The sequence below is a fragment of the Balaenoptera ricei genome, chromosome 14 (assembly GCF_028023285.1).
Source record: "Balaenoptera ricei isolate mBalRic1 chromosome 14, mBalRic1.hap2, whole genome shotgun sequence".
NCBI classification, from domain to species: Eukaryota; Metazoa; Chordata; class Mammalia; order Artiodactyla; family Balaenopteridae; genus Balaenoptera; species Balaenoptera ricei.
Window position 1 is genome coordinate 36,384,793 of NC_082652.1, and position 13,969 is coordinate 36,398,761.

Genomic DNA, 13,969 nt, shown 5'->3' on the forward strand with positions numbered 1-13,969 from the left:
TTAGAGATAATTAGGATTACATTAAGGAAGGCTCTTTGTGCCAAGATAAAACAATTAGTAAAGAGCATCCACTAGTTCCAGTATAATAACAGCAATAAAAGTGAAATTTATTGAGTGCCAGGTACCGTTCTAAACACTTTGCATGTAGTAGCACATTTAATCCTTACAATCACCTTAGCAGATTGGTGTAATTTTTATACCTCATTTTTCTGTTGGAGAAGCAGAAGCACACAAAGGTAATTTGCCTAAAAACTGAGATGTGGCAGAGCCCTGGATTTGAGCCCAAGAAGTCTAGTTCTATAGCTTACAACACTTAACCACAATGCTGTCCTGCCTGTCAGGATTATGGAGATATAAAACAACTACAAGTTTGAAGTATGAACTACCGTATTTGCTCAAAGTCAATTAATCAGTGGAATAGATAATCAAGGATGCTATGTTGGTGGCAGTTCTAGATTGATAACATAAAAATGCTGAATTTGTCAAATTTAAGTACTGTCCCCAGTAGGTTTGGCGCTGTTTATAATAATTTTTCTGGTCTTTGTCCCGGGTTCTTTGCTTGGAGATTCTGAAACGCTTGGAACTTCTCGAGTGCTAGAAGTGTCTTTGTTATTCATGAGCCCCTTGGGTCACATCTGAGTTTATGCTAATGAGGGACTCATGGTGGGCCCCTAGATAGCTTCAGGTTGGGGGCTCGTTATCAGAAAGACCAACCGTATGATTACAGAATTGGAACTTTGATGCAGCCTGACCTCTGAGGAGGGACAGAATGAGTTAAATCATGTGACCAATGATTCAATCAGTCGTGCTTATGTAATGAAACCCAAATAAAAATTCTGGACACCTAACCTTAGTGATGCTTACTGGTTGGTGACCACGTTGATGTGCCAGGAGGGTGATGTGCCCCAATTCCATGAAGACAGGGCACAGAAGCTCTGAGTTTGGGACCCTCTTAGACCTCACCCTGTGTGTCTCTTTATTTGTCTGTTCTTGAGTTGTATCATTTTAATAGAACTGTTATCATAAGGATAGAGTTTTCCTGAGTTCTATGGTTCATTCTAGCGAATTATCAAACATTAGGGGGTTTGTGGGAACCCCCCAAGTTTGTAGCTAGTTGGTCTGAAGTGAGGCAGTCTTTTTGTAGACGGGGCCCTTTAACTGGTGGGGTCTATTAACCCCAGGTGTTTCATACCAGAATTGAATTGAAGTATAACAGTTGGCATTGAAACATATTGGGGTGGATAAAGATAAACACTAATCATTACTTCCTCATATTTGGTAACAAAGCTAAGACTTCATTAAATACTGAAGTCAAGGTTGTAGAGGGGTGCAGAAGATGACTGGTTTTGAGCTCCTCTTGAAGGATGTTTGTGTATACATAAATGCATGGTGTGAGTATGTATATGAAATTGGAACTTTAAAAAAAATTGAAGTATAGTTGATTTACAGTGTTGTGTTATTTTCGGGTGTACAGCAAAGTGATTCAGTTTTTTATATACATATATATTCTTTTTCAGATTCTTTTCTATTATTGAATATAGGCCCTGTGCTATACAGTAGATCCTTGTTGTTTATTTTATATGTAGCAGTGTGTATCTGTTAATCCCAAACTCCTAATTTATCCCTTCCCCCTCACTTTCCCCTTTGGTAATCATAAGTTTGTTTACTATGTCTGTGAGTCTGTATCAGTTTTGTAAATAAGTTCATTTGTATTATTTTTTTTAGATTCTACATATAAGTGATACCATATGATATTTGTCTTTCTGTTTCTAACTTACTTCACTTAGTATGATAATCTCTAGGTCCATCCATGTTGCTGCAAATGGCATTATTTCATTCTTTTCAATGCCTGAGTAATATTCCATTGCATATGTATACCATATCTTCTTTATCCATTCATCTGGTGATGGACACTTAGGTTACTTCCATATCTTGGCTATTGTAAAGAGTGCTGCTTCTATGAACATTGGGGTGCATGTATCTTTTCAAATTAGAGTTTTCATCTTTTCCAGACATATGCCTAGGAGTGGGATTGCTGGATCATATGGTAACTCTAATTTTAGCTTTTTATGGAATCTCCATACTGTTCTCCATAGTGGCTGTACCAATTTACATTCCCACCAACAGTGTAGGAGTGTTCCCTTTTCTCAACACCCTCTCCAGCATTTATTATTTGTAGATTTTTTGATGATGGCCATTCTGACTGGTGTGTGGTGATACCTCATTGTAGTTTTGATTTGCATTTTTCTAATAATTAGTAATGTTGAGCATCTTTTCACATGCCTGTTGGACATCTGTATGTCTTCTTTGGAGAAATGTCTATTTAGGTCTTCTGCCCATTTTTTTGACTGGGTATTTTTTTTTTTTTTTTGATATTGAGCTGCATGAGCTGCTTGTAAATTTTGGAGATTAATCTTTTGTCCGTTGCTTCATTTGCAAATATTTTCTCCCAGTCAGTAGGTTTTTGTTTTGTTTTGTTTATAGTTTCCTTTGCTGTGCAAAAGCTTTTAAGTTTAATTAGGTTCCATTTGTTTATTTTTGCTTTTGTTTCCATTACTCTAGGAGGCGGATCCAAAAAAATATTGCTGCAATTTATGTCAAAGTGTTCTACCTATGTTTTCCTCCAGGAGTTTTATAGCGTCTGGTCTTGCATTTAGGTCTTTAATCCATTTTGAGTTTATTTTTGTACATGGCATTAGAAAATGTTCTAATTTCATTCCTTTACATGTAGCTGTCCAGTTTTCCCAGCACCACTTATTGAAGAGATAGACTGTGTTTTCTCCATTGTATATTCTTGCCTCCTTTGTTGTAGATTAATTGACCATAGTGTGTGGGTTTTTTTCTGGGCTTTCTATCCTGTTCCATTGATCTATGTGTCTGTTTCTGTGCCAGTACCGTACTGTTTTAATTACTGTAGCTTTGTAGTATAGTCTGAAGTCAGGAAGCAGGATTCCTCCAGCTCCATTCTTCTTTCACAAGATTGTTTTGGCTATTCGGGGTCTTTTGTATTTCCAACAAATTTTAAAATTATTTGTTCTAGTTCTGTGAAAAATGCCATTGGTAATTTGATAGGGATTGCATTGAATCTGTAGATTGCCTTGGGTAGTTTGGTCATTTTGAAAAAAATTGATTCTTCCAATCAATGAACACAATATATCTTTCCATCTGTTTGTATTGTCTTCAATTTCTTTTATCAGCATCTTATTGTTTTTGGAGTACAGGTCTTTTGCCTCCTTAGGTAGGTTTATTCCTAGGTATTTTATTCTTTTAGATATGACAGTAAATGCAATTGTTTCCTTAATTTCTCTTTCTAATAATTCATTGTTAGTGTATAGAAATGCAACAGATTTTTGTATTAAAATTGGAACATTTTGAACTATATGTTATTAAAAACTTTGATTAGAGAAAACAAAAAACTTACCAAGAAAACAGAAGCTGGAAGAGTTTCATTGACTTAGAATCTTCCTTTTCATTGTAAATCTATAAACACTTAGGCAGGAAGGGGCTTATGATATCATTGAATTCAATCCCCTTATTGTACTGATAAGTACACTGAAGCCATCTCAGATTTCATAACTTGTCTAAGGTCACATGTCTAGTTAGGATAGAGTTGGGACTAGATTCCAAATAGCTCTAAGGCTGGATTGCAATCTAGCTTTGATGTTTTCTAGCCTACAGCTCTATCCACTGAAGAAGAGGTTGTGCATAAACATCTATATTTTTGTACTCTTTATGTAAATTGGCAAGTAATTTATAGATGTATTCTTACTGAAAGTTTCAACAATACAGAAATGCCTAGAATAAATATCAAAGTTCCTTTTTCCCGCACCAATCACAATTCTCTCTCACAAGTTTTATCATTTGGTGAGTATTCCTCCAAACATTTCCCTATGCATTTACATACACATTGTGATATATTGGCTTGGTTAAAAGTGCTTTTCCGTAAAAGAGTTCATGAATACATATTGCTCTTTAGCTTTCTTTTCACACACAATGAGGTATTAGTTGTATTTCTATGTCAGCATTATAGCTCTATTCCATTCTTCTAACGCCTGCATGGATTGTACATACTCAATTGTGTGTAAAAAAGTTAAAAAGAAGCCACATTCACATCCCCTGACTGAAAGAAAACTAAAGGAGTTTCAGTTTTACTTTTTGGACTTCCAGTGCTTTCCCTGTTTTATTTTTGCTTCCAGTGTTGTCCTTGTTCCCTGAAACTAAACTGTTTTATCTAAATGTCTGTCATCTTTCTCTTTCCTGAAAAAATATACTTACAATAGTTGCGTTTTACAGCATTTTTCTAACTTTAGCTTATTTCAATCCTTCATCATGTGATTAACTGTAAATCTAAGTCTAACCCTTTAGGTACTGTGATGAGAAGGATTTACCATCATTAGATCAGAAATTATTCATGAGTTGCAAATAAATGAAACAGAAGAAAATGGTGTATGCTTCAAGTATGTATAGTTACTTAAAATGTTTTTCTATGTGCTTGAGCTGGCATAGCATCAGACCTTCACTGCATTATTTATTAAATGTTCTTAGTACAAATTTACACTATTAAGTGGTTGTTCTCCCTAGGAAAGATTAGAAATTAAGGATGAGCTCAGTGACTGAAACACATTCACACACTTTCTTCTTGGTTTAATCATCTTTAAATTTTTTTGATGGAATGTGTCCCCTAATTCTTGTTTCCCATACTTGTTCAGTTCTGATGAAGACTGCCTAGAGCTCAATTTGGTTAAAATGGAAACTTGTTTTTACTGATTGTGATAGGTAGCTTATCACATAAATAATGGTCTCCCAAGTTCATATAGTAGATTGCATTAGTTCTTTTGTTTAGAGTTGAGAGACAAGCAAGTTTCACGTGGCTTGTCAATAGGATCAAAATAGAAGCAGTGTTTCCAGTATATAAGTTTGACATGAAATACGAATAAGCAAACATAATAGCACACACACACACACACACACACACACATGCATTTGCTTTCTAATTAGAAAAATTTTAATGTAAATGTTTATGTTATATAGGCCCTTGCATTTAGTCAGTTTGCCAGTGACTAAGTAAATATGATTCATGTTGTTGAAGAAAAGTTTTGATGTGTATGAATCATCACCATATTTTCTCCATTCTTCATCATTGTCTATTTGAATATAGTATTATGCCAAGTTCACCAATGCCCACATGTGAAATGGTCTGCCATGCCTGACAAGAACATAAAACAAAGTTTAAGAACAAAATTAATCAAATTAATTGCTGAGGTAATACAGGTTTTTCCTAAAAATCTCAAGTTGGAATATTTCACTCCTGCATTTCCTCCTTCCTCTGGTGTCTCCTTCACACACAGTTTACTAGTTCCTCCTCATATCCTTATCCTCCAAATTTTGGAATATCTCAGGTCTAAGTCCTTGGACTTCTTCATTTTTCTCTCCACGCTTTTCCCCTAAGTAATCTTACCCAGTCTCATGGCTTTAAATATGATCTATGTTCTGATGATTCTAAAAGGTACATCTCCAGCCTAGACTTCTTTCTTGAATTGTCTCCACTTGAATATCCAATAGATATCTCAGACTTAACATATCCGAGAATGAGTTCCTGATTTTTCCCTCCAAACTTGCTCACCCCATTTTGTCCATCTTTTTCTCTGTTCTCTAAATATTTACAATAGTTATTTAAAAATCCAAGTCTGTTAATGACATCATCTTGATCAACTGTGGATCTGCTTCTGTGGCCTTTTTTCCCCCTTGATTATAGGTCACATTTTCTTTTCTTTTTTAAAAATATTTATTTATTTATTTATTTTGCTGCACCAGGTCTTAGTTGCAGCATGTGGGATCTTTAGTTGCAGCATGCAGGCTCTCAGTTGTGGCATGTGGGATCTAGTTCCCTGACCAGGGTTCGAACCTGGGACCCCTGCATTGGGAGCATGGAATCTTAACCACTGGACCACCAGGGAAGTCCCTAGGTCATATTTTCATACTTTGGCCCATGTCTCATAATTTTTGATTGTATGCTGGATATTGTATGCAAAAAACAGAAAACGTTGAACTAGATTTTTTTTAATAGAGGACATGCCTTTTCCTTTGTGAGGAAGCTAGGGTGAAGAGTTGATATTTTTTGTTTTATTAGAGTTGAGCTGGGTCAGTACTAGGTTGAAACTTTAATTAATTTCAGGTCATCCCTGTTTTTAAATATCTTATGAGTGAGTTCAGTCCCATTTCTCGGGCAGGACTTTGTGACTTGGGAACTCAAAGTCTATATCTCTCTCTGCTTTTGACCCCTGGCCTCAGTTGCTACTTGAGTAATAAGGTTGGGGAAGAACTCTGGATCAGGATGATTAGCATTACATTTAAGGCTCCTTCTAGATTTTACACTATCTTTCCAGATCATACAGTCATACAATTTTGTTTGGTTTTCTTCTTGTCCCAAAAAATCATGCTTACGGCAGACCAGCTCCTGCACCTGTTTCTATCTCCAGATGTGACATATCCCCAGGTATGAAAGCAGTCACTAGTCTTTAAGCACCTAGAAAGGGCTCATGCTCCTCTGTAAATCTGACTTCTTTGTATCTACTGTTCTTTGATGATCTTAAAGAAAAACATACTTTTTAGTTTATCTGGTGTTTTCTTGTTACGGCAGAAGCAATATTATTTACAATTTTCTACACTCTAAGTATAAGTGGAGTTGTAGAATTTAATTTGATACCTTTAATAATAAAAGAGGTTGATAAAAATCCTTCCTTAAAGGTACTTTGAGAATACTTACACTCAGGGTGCTATTCAAATCAGTGTAGTAGAGGACCAATTAAGATACACATTGGCTAGTACAGCCACTGGTGAGGGGATTGGCATATTTTAAAGAAGCACTGTTATGATAAAGAACATGAGTATAAGTAGGTTGATATGAAAGTCTTGTGAAATAGTGAATGAAATGAGCATTTAAAATTTTGCATTTCAAGTGAAAGTTTAACCAATACAACTCTCATTCTGAATGGTGTTTGCAATATCTGGTTCTAAGTAACAATTTTTTTCCCATACCTATTACCTGTCTAGTATTTGAGAGAGGTCACACCATGAATCTACATTTCCTATCTTTTGACTAGTTATAGTCTAAACCAGTTAGAGGGACCTTCTTGTTTAACCGGCTAAAATTCTGCTTTTGAAAATCCTGTCAGTTGGCACTGTGTAAAATGAATACCCTGGTGGAAAAAAGAGGCTCAGCTTCCTTTATAGATCTTGTTCACAATGGGAGGCAAGGGCTGTGATCCTTATCCTGCTGGCAGCGCAGTGATATAAATCAGGCTCTTTCACTTCAGTCAACTTTACTCATGATGAATGAAATCCAGGTCTTTAAATAACATACGGCTGGGCTGTCGTTTCATTGCTCTGACAGAACGTGATCTAAGCTGTCAGTTTCTAATCTAAGGAAAGATAGGGAAAATGAGGAGGAAATGACAATGAAGCATTTCATTTCTTTTGGAAAGAAGGCAAGATGTAATGCTTCAGTAGATACATGAATAAATAAAATAACTACATTTGGGGGTTGATTTTAGAGTTCTTGCCCATCTGGCCCTACCTAGAATCTCTGTGGTCCACTGGATTTTACTGTCTTTACCCTAAACTTTAAGATATTCAAGAGGAGAATGCAGTGCCCCCCCTTTTTTTTTTAACATTTTACATTCATGACAGTACATATTGTAAGACAGAACTTTGATCCTATTCTCACACTTGAGTGCATTTCTGAATCCATACTTTGAAAAAACATACTATATCTTCAAAAGAGGAACAAATAAGAGCAACAACTATCTACTACCATTATATTAACTTTATCTACGCACTTACTAAGTGCCATGCTCTGCCATAAACATACTAAGTAGTTCAAGAAAATGCTGGATGGAAATCTAACACCTTTGGACATACTGTAATAAATGGATGTATAAGACAAGAAAAAAATTTTGTACTATTGGTAATCAGTAGAAATCAATAACAAAAATGATATTTTTTGAGTTGAAACAGTACTTTTTGAGGAACTATCTAAGCACTTAGATAAAAAGGACTGTTGAAGTATGGTCCCACAGGTAGGCAGATTTTAAATCTCCAAAAAGAGATAAAAGAAAGATGCTTTTAGCTCCAGTCTAACGATCCTGATGTGTGTGTTTTTGGCCATCTGACACAAACTGTGAAGCCATCCCTAAATTCTAAAGACTTTCTAATGAATTCTAAATATTTTTTTCTGGCATAATTCCCGAAATGTTCATTTACAGTTTTACTGGGTGTTTCACTTTGTCTGTACTTTCTCTGTACTTGTTTCCCCAATGTTCTACAATTGCACTCATCATCTAGATTTTCTGCTTGCTACGCTGGAGAAACACGGGGTTTTTAATAATCACTGTTTACTTAGAAATTTAAATGTAAACACAGGAAAATTTCTCCTTTGCAAGAGGAGGTGATGGAAGACATTTTAGACACTGGAAAATGGACAAAGGTAGTCTTTTCTAGGTGGAAAAGCTCAAATGAGTAACTCTGAGCTGATATTTTCTATTTGCCCCTCCAGATCCACTGTCCACCTTTCTTCACCTTGTTCTCCACCCCAGCAGGTTGATCAGTATGGATCCCATTTCCTTGGTCTTCAGATGAGTCTTCAGGGTGGGGAGGCCTGGTAAAAGATCAGAGGGAGGGAGGAGAGTACTGACTGGGTATTCATTTCCCTGGATTCCTTACTGTGAGGTTGATTCCATGCCTTTCAACAAAAGTCTCTGGCCCTCTCAAGGGGTTCTTCTTGACTTGACTTTCTCCCTCCAGATTCAGTAGCTACTGAACCCCTTATTCATTCCGGTACAGGAGTGGTCAGTCAGGCTACTCCCAGCCCTGGGTGATTCTCCTGTATATTGTGGTTCCCCAAATAGCATTGCCTTTATAATTAATCCCTTCATAAATAAGTTCTCAGATTAGCCTATTTCAAGTGTGCCACCTGTTTCCTGTTGGGATTCTGACTGGCAAAAGTTCTATTAATCCTCAAGAAAGCAAAGTTATTAAGGATCTGTATATTAAGCACAGAATGTTGTTAGATTTACATTGAATCAGTATTTAATACTTAACCTCACAAAAAAGAAAAACAATATTATTTTCTATTACCTAGAAGAATATTAAATCAAGACTGTTAGGATTTCAAAGACCATGTGACTATCATGCTTTTATGAATTTGTTCTTAAGGAAAATAAAATTTTGTGTATGCAGCCAGCAGCTTGGTTCTTGAGTACCAGCTTTTACTTGTTTCTCCTGGAGGTAAGTGTGCTTTCAAATCTTTCTTGATTCCTGTGAAGAGACAGCTTAAAAAAAAGCTAACCTATTTATTTCGTGAAATATAATTTTGATTTAAATGGAAACACATTGATTTTGTACCATATTCTAGGAAGACTTTTTTGACATCGAGTTCTGCTTAACCATGGAAGTGTTAAGTTAGAGAGACTGTGGAATTTTATTCATGAAGGGAATGATAGTGAAAACAGAATGCATTTTTTTACTCCTGAAGTTGACTTGGGTAGGCTTAGAGCTAGGAAAGGATGAAGTCAGTGGCTTTTTTTCAAACAATCTTCTTCCTAGATATACAGGAGTCACCTCAAATCAATATGTCAATTTTAATTCAAGGGGTATTTAGTAAGCATCTAGAATGTGTTGGAGCCTGTACGTGGTGATAGAGACAGTGCTAAATGTGACAGCATGGTCCGGGACCTCTTACAGATTGTAGGCTGGTAGTAAAGACTAATGTGGCATTTCCAGGGTGATGCATGTTATGAAAAAAGCATGAGGATATCTAGAGCTCTTATCAGAAGGGAAGGCAATTGTATCTTCCTAAACCATTACCACCTAGTTACCCAAGTTAGAGATCTGACTGTCATTCTTGAATTTTGACCTCCAAAAGTCACCAAATTGTACTTATTTTGTATCTTACACCTGTTCCCATTTCTACGTCCTTACAACTATTGCTCTAGTTGAAGTTCTCATCATTTCTCTCCTGATGTCCTATACCTTACCCTGCTTCCAGTCCTGCCCTTCAAATCCATCTTTCACGTTATCATCAGAATGTTCTATCTATAAACCAAAACTGACCATTTTATAGTGTGCATAAAATTCCTCAGTGACCTTCCAACGTCTGAAAGATAAGGTACGAGGTTCTCTATGACCATGTACCGTGATAAGGTACATGACTCTGCTTGTACCTTCCATTGCACCCCTCCCTTTGAAGGGCAGGCACTAAACATTGAATGAATGAATTAAAAACATTTAAAATGGTTTCATTGACCAAAGATGAACATATAAAGGTGTTTTACTAAACTGCACAGAGATGTTGGGAATGGTTCTGTGCTAGTTAAGAGCCACCCCAATAAAAAACTTGATTCATTCATTTGATATTGATTTAATGCATGCATGTGTTGGGCTTCAAAGGGATATATAAGAAATTATCTGCTGATGTGGAAGGAGTTCACAATTTCTCTGACAAGATATTGCTCAGTTAGGCATTAATGCAAGGCAGGTGTTAATAAGGGCCAACATTTGCAATTTGAAATCATTTGCTGTAGGAATTCATAGAAGGAGAAAATCCCTTGTGGGGCAGAGGTTGAGCTGCACTGGATGTGTAAGTGAGTTCTGCCCTGAGGACATATCTGTTTTTTGGGGAATTGGCCACACTCTTCTTGGAAATCAGGGAGTTTTCAAGCAAAACTTTACCACCCTGACTCTGTAGATCTCAGACCTCTCACCGCTGAGGACTTTATCGCAGAAAAGTGACTGATAAAACGATCCTGCTTCTGCTGGGATCCTTTTGAGATGGAATAGGGCCCAGGATCCTGTCTCTCCTTGGGTTCTTTCAAGTGACCATTATCTCTGGGCGGTCATGTCCAGGACCTGATGGTTGCTGGGGGAAATGATGAGGCACCCACTGTTCAGTGGATCCCAGACGCCTGAGGGAGAGGTTAAGATGAGTCACTGAACATGAAGGGAACAGAACCAAGTCTGCTTTGTTTTTTGTGTTCTGGCAGTTGGAAATGTGAATTCAAATCTGCCCTCTTCTCTGACCTGGGAATTATGCTACAGGATACTCTTTTTATATAAGAAGGCTTCATGATGGCTTTTTATTGTCTCCCACTTTAAGAAAGAGATCCAGGACATCTCTGATAATGTCTTTTCCCTTTGTCCCTTCTTTCCAAATGTGGTGTATCCTTAAAGAGCCAAGGAGAACAATAATCCGTATAAAGTTTTGTTTTGTTATACTGTATAAACCCAAATGCTGATGCATTTATTGTATAAAGAGCCTACCTCTGGAATTCTTTGTGTGGTTAACATTCTAGGGTTTGACCAAAATGTTTTATTTTTATAACTGCTTGTTTTATTGATACCCATTTACTGAAATATGCTTTTAACAGCAGGATATGAAAAGGTAAGCTTCTGGTTCTGGAGAGAGTAACCTACCTGGAATAAAACAAAAACTCAATTTCTCTCAATGTTAATTTCTGGTCTGAAAGGAAAGGAACTTTTGTACTGAAATTTCTTGGTGATTTCAATAAAAATTAAAGTTCCTAGGGTGGCCCAATGATTGCCATCAATAAAATATAATTAGGATTTCATTAGAAGCATACATTGAGGACTCAACTCGTCTGAAAGATCTCGTTAGGCCTATTTCATAGCCATTTAAAGTGTCACAAATATCCCATAAGAAGTAATGAATGGAACCTGACTACTTTTGCACCTTCCCTTCTTTCTAGACCCTATGACCTATTCCTAATTTGTCAATTTTTTTTCTAGTGGTATTATACATGTTATAAGTAACTGATAGGCCTTATATCTTTATTTAAAAGGCTATTAATTTCATAAAATAGTATTATATTCCTAGAGATACATTTGTAAGCATTTTAAGGGTCAACTTGCTGCAGTAATAACAGCTAAAACTTGGGAAGTGCTTATTATGTGTAAAGTACCATTCAAAGTGTTTTATATGCAGCAACTCACTCATTCCTTGGAACTATCTCATGAAGTAGGTACGATTACTATTCATTTTACAGCTTAGGAAACCAAGGCTGAGAGAGTTTAATTAACTTGCCTAAATTCTTATAGGTAGTAAACGATGTTTCTGAAATTTGATTCCAAATAATCTGACTTCAGAATCAAGTTGCACTATACTGCCCCTTCATAGAATATTTAAACTGATGTGTCATAGTAGAATGACCAGGTGATTTGGAAGGTCATGGAAAATCTTAAATCCACAGAAAATGCTTGAGGTTTTCATTTTATACTTCCTTATGTCATCACTTTGGAACTTTCTTTTAACATTTGAAATGAACTTATCAAACACTTACTGAGAACCCACTGTTCATGTGTGTATGTGTGTGTGTGTGTAATTTAAGAGGAGAGAACCAAATGTTCTTGCTTTTTCAGAGTGCTGGGTGTGGCAGTGGGTGGTTAGGTCTCTCTCAGTAGTAAGATGCCATAAGAAATTACATAAGATGACAGGCAACAGAGAGGAAGAATGAGGAAGACGTCGCATTGGAAGATAAGTCACACATTTAGAACATCTTGACAATGAGTTTGGCTCATTGTGTGTTCCATGGCCACCCCATGCCATGTGAAACCTTCAGGAATTCTTGCAATGCCAGAGTGAGATAGTGTTTATAAGGAGTGAATGATGTTTAGATGTTGGCGTTTGAGAGAGATTGTTCCAGAAGCTTTTTATAGAGTACATTGCAGCTGGAGATACAAGGTAGTGGTCCAGCTAAGAGGCTGTCATTTTTTTCCAGACTGGATATAAAGCAAAGCAAAAATTCAAGAGATGCTGCAGAAAAGATATGTAAGATGGATATGGTGCTAAAATTAGAGATGCTAGTTTGTTGTAGGAGAATGAGGGTGATTCTAAAATTCAATTTGAGGATTGAAATATTCCACATATCACCAGCATATTAAGATAGAGATATCCAGTCGGCATCCAGACACAGAGCAGACTAACTGGAGATTTGGCTGTCAGGTGCATGAATGCAGCATGTTTTAGTCAGATCACTGCATGGCCTCCTGGCCAGTCTTGCTGTTCCCATTCTTCTCCCTCGCTGGTTCATTATCTGCTCAATAGCCAGAGTGATCTTTTAAGGGAGTAATTGGAACATATTGCTTCCTACTTAAATTTCTTTAATACACTAATTCTAAATGGGGAAGAAAGGGATGCTTAGAAGGCATTTTCAAAAGGAGAGGAGGTGTTTTGAGTTGTCACATTGAAGGTGGAGCTACTATTTATTGGGCATGAGTAAGGAATTCTCCATATCCTGAAAAACTGCAATGTTTAAGCATTTATATGTGGAAATTCACATTGTTCCATTATAAATTATTATTTCCCCTTTATGATACTGTTAGGATATTATATTGATTTTTTAAAAAAATATTATGTATATGCAAATAAGTTATATATTATCTATAGAATTCATTTCAGGGAAAGAAGGAAGTTTTATAAAATATTTCTTATAAAGTATTACTTTCTAATTTTATTCATCACTGAAGGAAATTAAGTAAGAAATAATAAGTATTAGTTCAAAAGAATATATTGGGATTTGGAGAGACATTCTAAATGTAGATGAGTCTAAATTTAAACACAATTATTTTTAAGCCTTGAGTTCATCTCATTATTGCTAACAAGAATGAATGGTGCCACCCTGAAGTAAATTGAAGTTAAGAACACGAGAGCTGTCATCCTGGGTCAGGCCTGGGCCCCACATCTTGGAACACTACCTCGGAGAGTGGCACAGAGGGGTAGGTTGGAAAACTGCTAAGTGACAACTCTGACGTCTGCCTGGATGTTAGGTTGTACCATTCCTAGTCTCCCTTGGTAAGCTATGGTAAATATGCCATTCATAAATTTGTTCTGAGCTGTTTCTGAATCCATTTATATTTTCATTCTATACCAAATTTTGGAAGAGAGCAAATTCTGTAA

At 36.4% G+C, this 13,969-nt stretch overlaps 1 protein-coding gene and 1 non-coding gene across 3 annotated transcripts in view; one reads left to right on the top strand and one right to left on the bottom strand.

Annotated features, from left to right (window-relative positions):
- METTL4 (methyltransferase 4, N6-adenosine) overlaps nucleotides 1-13,969 on the top strand; it is a 473,984-nt gene that overhangs the window by 146,360 nt on the left and 313,655 nt on the right. The gene's annotated exons all lie outside the window — the stretch shown is intronic.
- Nucleotides 5,885-5,957, bottom strand: TRNAW-CCA (transfer RNA tryptophan (anticodon CCA)). The gene has a single exon. It is a non-coding gene; the product is annotated as a tRNA-Trp (tRNA).